Consider the following 7,284-nt stretch of genomic DNA (forward strand, 5'->3'; position numbering starts at 1 on the left):
AGAGATTGGTAGACTACCTTCTTGTAGACCGCGACGACTGACCGTCTCCTTACCATCTGGTGATACTTTGGATGTCACTCAGGAGGTCAGAGGTTGCCCGTTAGATTTTGGTAGCATTATACTCACGGTAGATTTGTTAGTATTGGAAATGGTCGAGTTCGATATTATCCTTGGCATGGATTGGTTGTCTGCATACCATGCCACAGTTGATTGCCAGAAGAGGGTGGTTACTTTTCGACCTCCGAACCAACCCTCTTGGGATTTCACTGGCATCAGAGACGATGGGATATTGACCATTTCTGCGATACAGGCGCAGAAACTGCTATCACATGGATGTCAGGGATTTCTATTATCGTTGATTACTACTGATGACATCAGTAGCCCTCAGCTCTCAGACGTTCCAGTGGTCCGAGAGTATCCAGACGTTTTTCCAGACGAGTTACCAGGTTTGCCTCCCCGAAGGCAAGTGGAGTTTGCTATTGAGCTGATTCCAGGGACTGCACCAACATCGAAAGCTCCTTATCGGATGGCACCGAAAGAGTTGGACGAATTAAAGGTCCAACTCCAGGAGTTATTGGATAGGGGGTTTATTCGTCCTAGTGTATCTCCGTGGGGGTCTCCAGTACTATTCGTCAAGAAGAAGGATGGTACTCTGAGGTTGTGCATCGATTATAGGCAGCTGAATGCAGTGACTATCAGAAATAAGTACCCCTTGCCACGGATTGAGGATTTATTTGATCAGCTCAGAGATACATCAGTGTATTCTAAGATTGATCTGCGGTCTGGATATCATCAGCTGAGAGTTAGAGATTCTGATATTCAGAAGACAGCTTTCCGCACCAGATACGGACATTACGAGTTTTTGGTAATGCCATTTGGGCTTACCAATGCTCCAGCAGTATTTATGGATCTGATGAACCGTATCTTTCTGGAGTACCTAGATCAGTTTGTTATTGTGTTTATCGATGATATATTGATCTATTCGCGTTCCGAGGAGGAGCATGCGCAGCATCTTCGCATAGTCTTGGAGACTCTTCGACGACATCATCTGTATGCGAAGTTCAGCAAATGTGCATTTTGGCTTCCCTCAGTTGGTTTTCTAGGACACGTGGTGTCTAGCCGAGGTATTTCTGTGGACCCTCAGAAGATCGAGGCTATCACTAGCTGGGAGCAGCCGAAGTCAGTCCAGGAGATCCGTAGTTTCTTGGGCTTGGCTGGATATTACCGACGATTCGTTGAGGGTTTCTCCAGCATTGCTATGCCGTTGACACGTCTGACTAGGAAAGGCGTGAAGTTCACGTGGTCAGAGGCTTGTGAGACCAGCTTCCAGGAGCTGAAGCGGAGATTAGTATCAGCACCAGTTCTGGTTTTACCTTCTGGTGATGACGGATTCATACTTTACACAGACGCATCTCTTCAGGGCTTGGGCGCTGTTTTGATGCAGCACGGTAGGGTAGTCTCCTATGCTTCTCGTCAGTTGAAGAAGCATGAGAAGAACTACCCGATACATGATTTAGAGCTAGCTGCTATTATCTTTGCTTTGAAGATTTGGCGACATCATCTTTATGGTATTACTTTTGAGATTCTTACTGATCATAAGAGTCTCAAATATATTTTCACCCAGAAGGAACTCAATCTCCGACAGAGGAGATGGATGGAGTTCCTGAAGGATTATGATTGTACTATTAGCTACCATCCGGGTAAAGCTAATGTGGTTCCTGATGCCGGAAGTCCAGAGGACTTTAGCTTGTCACCGAGTTTTGGTCACGGACTTGATTTGTGGATTCTCCGAGTTGGGCCTTGAGGAGCAGGGACAGAGCAAGGTATTCTTGTTACCATGATTGCTCGATCGTCGATCGGGATGAGGATTCGAGAGGCCCAGGAGATCAAGATTACGCTGATTCATTGCGATAGCTTACTGACCGAGTTTACGAGATCGAGGTAGTATTTATTTTCGAGGCGATTATGTGTACCTCGGTCTCACCCGGCCATGGAGGAGTTACTTGAGGCTCATCGTTCTAGATTTGCTATCCACCCAGGTGGGACTCGTATGTATCGCGATTTGAGACGTTCCTATTGGTGGAACGGCATGAAGAAAGACATCGCAGATTTTGTAGCTAGGTGTCTTGTTTGTCAGCAGGTGAAGGCTGAGCACCAGAGACCTGCTGGTTTACTTCAGAGGATCCCTATTCCAGAGTGGAAGTGGGAGCACATTACTATGGATTTCGTGGTTGGTTTGCCTAGGACTCGTCGAGGCCATGATGCGATTTGGGTAATCGTTGACCGATTAACCAAATCCGCACATTTTATAGCGATCCGGAAGACTGATTCTCTGGATCGATTAGCAGAGTTATATTGTCGAGAGATTATCAGATTGCATGGAGTTCCGTTGAGCATTATATCTGATAGAGACCCGCGTTTCACGTCCCGATTCTGGCAGAGTCTGCAGCAGGCCTTGGGCACACAGCTTCGTTTCAGTACGGCATTCCATCCGCAGACAGATGGGCAGTCAGAGCGGACTATTCAGACATTGGAGGACTTGCTGAGGTCTTGTGTCATGGACTTCGGAGGCAGTTGGGAGGACCACCTGCCATTAGTGGAGTTCGCCTACAACAACAGCTATCATTCGGCTATCCAGATGGCACCGTTTGAGGCGTTGTATGGTAGGCCTTGTCGGACACCCACCCTCTGGGAAGAGGTTGGGGAGGCTCAGTTGGTAGGACCTCAGAGAGCTCAGCAGGATGCGGAGCTGGTTCGCACTATCAGACGGAGGATGTCAGAGGCCCAGGACCGTCAGAAAAGTTATGCTGATCAGAGACGGAGACCCCTGGAGTTCTCCATTGGTGATCATGTATTTCTTAGAGTTTCACCCACGAAAGGGGTGAAGAGATTTGGTCTCCGAGGTAAGCTAGCCCCCCGATATATTGGACCATTCCAGATCTTGGAGAGGATTGGAGCAGTGGCTTACCGTCTGGCGCTACCACCATCTCTAGCTGGCATTCATGATGTATTCCATGTATCTATGCTGAGGAGATACGTATCCGATCCAGCACATGTTCTGTCAGATGTATCTGTTCCTATTCAGCCTGATGTTACTTACGAGGAGGTTTCGGGTAGAGAGCGTCAGCTACGGAACAAGACTGTCCGACTGGTTAAAGTCGGATGGCAGCATCATTCTGACGAGGAGGCTACATGGGAGCACGAGGATACGATCCGAGCTCGATACCCTCATCTTTTTGCTTGAGGTATGTGGGTTAGAGTTCCTTTCAGTATTTATACCGTTTGGTTATATTCTAGTGTTTGCTGTTGGTTATAGCGAAATTTGGGGACCAAATTTTTTATTAGTAGGGGAGGATGTGAGATCTCGGAAAATTTAAATAAATAGGGTTATTTCAGAAATAGCCTTATAGAATTTTTCCGGAATTTTTAGAAATTTTCTGGAAATTTTTCGGAGCTTGTACGGAGGATTTTGAGGGGATAGATCGATAAGTTCGGATAAAGCCTGTTTGGGATACCAATTTAAGTGAGAAAATGTTTTTATTATATAAATCCTTTTCCCTTTATTTCCTCCCCCAAATCGCCGATCCCGACCCGACCTTTCCCCTCTCTGCCGACGCGAACCTCCCTTCCTTCTCTGTTCTCTCTCGCGGACAAGCGACGGCGACGGGAGCAAGGGTCCAGCTCCGGCGATCGTCGATCTCGACCCAGGGGAGCAGTCGCTAGCGCAGATCCGGACGTGGGTGATTTTCTCCAGCCCTAGGTGAGAGCGCTGATCTTCTCTCGGCGTCGTCGGCACAGATCGGAGCTCGGAGCATAAGGGTTCCGATTCTCTCCTCCTCTGGTTTCCTTCAATCTCCGATTTCTTTCTTCTCAGCCGAGTCTGCCGATCCTTTTCTTCCCCGATCGACATCACTGGATTGAGTCGTGCCGCCCGATCGCCGGCGTGGAAGAGCAATTAGGGCTTCAAAGGTAAGCCATCGAAACTCTTCTTTCCTCTTGATTCATGGTTGGGTTCTTGTTGATTCATGGGTTAGCGCTCTATTCTGGTGTTGTGTGATCCGTGATCTCCATTGATTGAACCCTTCTTGATCCGATCAGGAGGCGAGGTCCTGTTCTGTGAAGGCGATCTTGGATTCCCTCTGTGTCGCTGCTGATTGAGGTCTCGGGTGAATTGGGAAAGAACTCCAGCAGAGGTTGCTGTGAGTTTTCTGATCCAGCAAGGTGAAGATCTGTTTTGGTTCTTGCTGTGGTGTTTTTGGTTTCGGCAGACACCTCATCCAGCCAGCTCAGTTTGGATCGGCAGTCATCCATACCTCAGTGTACTTGATACAGCACCTAGTTCAGCTGGGAATTGAGGTATGTGTAGGGATTTTGATACATGTGTAGTGTTGATTTAGGGTTAGGTTTGAAATGAATTGTGGTTGGAACATGTTATAGATTATGTGTTAGATGATTAGGTATGATCTTGATACCTATTGATAATTAATTATCATTAGGTTGTGTAGATTAATTAGGTTATATGGATTTAGGTTTGATTTGCTAATCTAGTGGTCGATTAGGGATTAGGAAACTATCCTTAGTCAACCGTTAGAAAGGTTGTGGGATATGGTTTAGGGTTGTTCCTAAATTTCTACTTAAGCTTTATTTAGCTATTTGTTAGTATTCTAGCTAAATAAAAGGTAAATGTATTTACACAGGACTCTGATTCGAGACGAGCATCTCGATATTGGATTAGGACCGGATTGTACCTTCTATTCGAGGCGGGTACCCTTTGACTTATCTTTTGATACTGTCTTATGATATGTATAGTTTATATATAGTTGCTAGTGATAGGTGGTAGATTTATTTCTTCCCTGGTCTTAGCTAGTTGATACCTATCACATGCTTCATCCGTTAGTTGCCTTACTTCAGGATTGGATATTTACCTCTTGCCATGTATATATATGTTCATAGAGATGCATGTCTATAGTGCTCTACTCTACCGGATTAGTTGCTTTACATGTGGGATACATGCTCTTGGATTCATGATACTTACATCATTGTTATATGTGATATCTTTGAGTTTATGCTGTTTATATCATGGTTATATATATGCGTTTACCTTTTGGGCACCCGCATATATGGAGGAGGCTATGTTCAGGTATGACATACTGTAGCATCATGCACCATCCTGCATGATTGCATGCTGGGCGATTGACGACTCCATTATTGTTGAGCTCGTCGGCCGGCTACACGGGCCTGCACACAACGTGACCACTGCATGGGTAGTGGCACAGCACCCAGGGTGTGTATGGCAGTTGCTCTGTAGCGCTCCGCTGGTCCGCTCATGGGTAGTGTGACTGCAGCGTGGTAGCGGACAGGGATCCCTCCCCGTCATTGCGTACCGGGAGTTGAGAGCGTTACGCTCCCTCACTATGTTTGAGGTAGGAGGATAGGTGTACTCCGACAGCATCCCGTCCACTCGGTCACTCATCAGGGGTAGTGACGACAGAGTGCACGGTGTCACAGCCCTACCTACTCGGTCTCGCCATCGCGTGTGAGACGGCTGACTAGCGTCAGGGGTGACCATGTCATATCGCATCATATGCACAGATTGCATTTATTGTGATTGTTGCATATTGGATGATGCACTTGGGTGACTGCATATGATTGACATGCATACAGGATACATGCGTATTTGTTCTGACTATCTTTATCTGTGTATGTCCACAGTCATTCGCCCAAGCCTCGCAGGTGAGTACAGTTTATTTCAGTTATGCATTTCTTATTATTCTTGCTGTAAACTGTATTACATGCTTCTGGTTACTCATTACAGTTTATTCAGCTATGCATACCTGTTATATTGTTAGGAGACTGTACTGTAGGTCCTATGGTTTAGGAGACTGTACCTTAGGATATTACTGGTAGTTATATGTTGTTGTACATATCTATTGGATTACCTGCTGAGTTCTTTGAACTCACCCCGTTGTTACTATTTTTCAGGTTGAGGCCGTCAGGAGAGATTCCAGTCGCTAGCCCCATTATCGCGAGGATTTCCTTTGTCGGATTATATTTTGCTTTTGCATCTTATATACTTGTATTGTGGGTTGGTATTGTGGACTTTACATTGCACATTCGGGTTTGCTACTTTTGTTTTCCGCTGTGGTTGTATTTCCATTACTTCGTGGATTTGTTTCTTCGTTGTAGTGGAGTAGGCTGTTTACATATATCTTCGAGGTTCTATATCGTCTTTCTTTATTAAACTGCGTGGATTGATCATATATTATATCTGTGTGGAATGTTGATATAAACTGCGTGGTTTGTTTCTTATTTGTATTGTATTATTCCGGCCGTGTGTGGCCGAGGTATAGAGATATATGTATACTGAGCTTCATATTGTCTGCCGTACAGGGGAGATGCTGCCGAAATTTCTTCGGACAGGGACTACCTGGGGCGTGACATATTCCCTTGCATTATGGTAAAAAGCATGATAACTCTAATTTTTATCATTTTAATGCTATTTACCATAAAAATAGAGAGCATGGTAAAATTAAGGAAAATCATGTGGCCCTACATGCTAAGACTATCACTCCTAGGGTTAGGAATGTAGGTAAAAGTCTAGGCAATAACTCTAAGGATTTTAGATACAAGCCGAGAAACCAAAATACTCATGGACTTAATGAAAAACCAAATTCTAAGGATTTAATGATAGAAAATCAAGTCTTGAGATCAAGACTTGATAAAATGGAAAAGACCCTAAAAAGGATGGAAAATATCCTAAAAGGGCAAAATGAGCAAAACCTAGGGCTAGGAAAGTCAAAGCCATCAAATAGCCATAGAGGTTTGGGATACAAACCAAAGGCTAAGAAGGATGTGCCTAGTTATCATAGGGTTCCATATAGTTATGGAACAAACCCTAGGTTTAATGGTCAAGTCAAGAATACTAGGGAAGTCATCCCTAAGAGTATTTTTGCAACCAAAGTGACTAAGACTTCTAAGAAGTCTAAGAAAGTCACTAACAAGGTCAGGGAGGCTATCCCTAGGGTTGACCTAGAAAATGTGACCAAGGCTTCTAAGAAGCCCAACAAGGTCACTAGGAAGGTATTTAGGGAAGTTATCCCTAGTGAGTACCTAGAGCATCCAAGGAGCACCAATAGGTGTTGGGTTCCTAGGAGCATCTTCTCTACCCCATAAATGGGTAGAGAGTGTCAACTCCAATTAGAAGGGTAGTTAACCCAACTTTGAGGAAATTGACACTCAAGGAGCATTTTCAAGGTTTGGTTAACCTTTGAAAATGAAATGGAA

At 45.0% G+C, this 7,284-nt stretch overlaps 1 long non-coding RNA gene across 2 annotated transcripts; it reads left to right on the forward strand.

Moving 5' to 3' along the window:
* Nucleotides 1–3,580: 3,580 nt before the first annotated feature.
* On the forward strand, nt 3,581–4,750 carry LOC122053717. 2 transcript variants are annotated; one of them, XR_006132319.1, is made up of 3 exons: nt 3,581–3,760; nt 3,875–3,969; nt 4,099–4,742. It is a non-coding gene; the product is annotated as an uncharacterized LOC122053717 (long non-coding RNA). The 2 variants fall into 2 exon arrangements; XR_006132320.1 differs by lacking the exon at nt 3,581–3,760 and having other exon boundaries at nt 3,802–3,969; nt 4,099–4,356; nt 4,698–4,750.
* Nucleotides 4,751–7,284: the final 2,534 nt, after the last annotated feature.

The sequence above is a fragment of the Zingiber officinale genome, chromosome 3A, assembly GCF_018446385.1.
Source record: "Zingiber officinale cultivar Zhangliang chromosome 3A, Zo_v1.1, whole genome shotgun sequence".
NCBI classification, from domain to species: domain Eukaryota; kingdom Viridiplantae; phylum Streptophyta; class Magnoliopsida; order Zingiberales; family Zingiberaceae; genus Zingiber; species Zingiber officinale.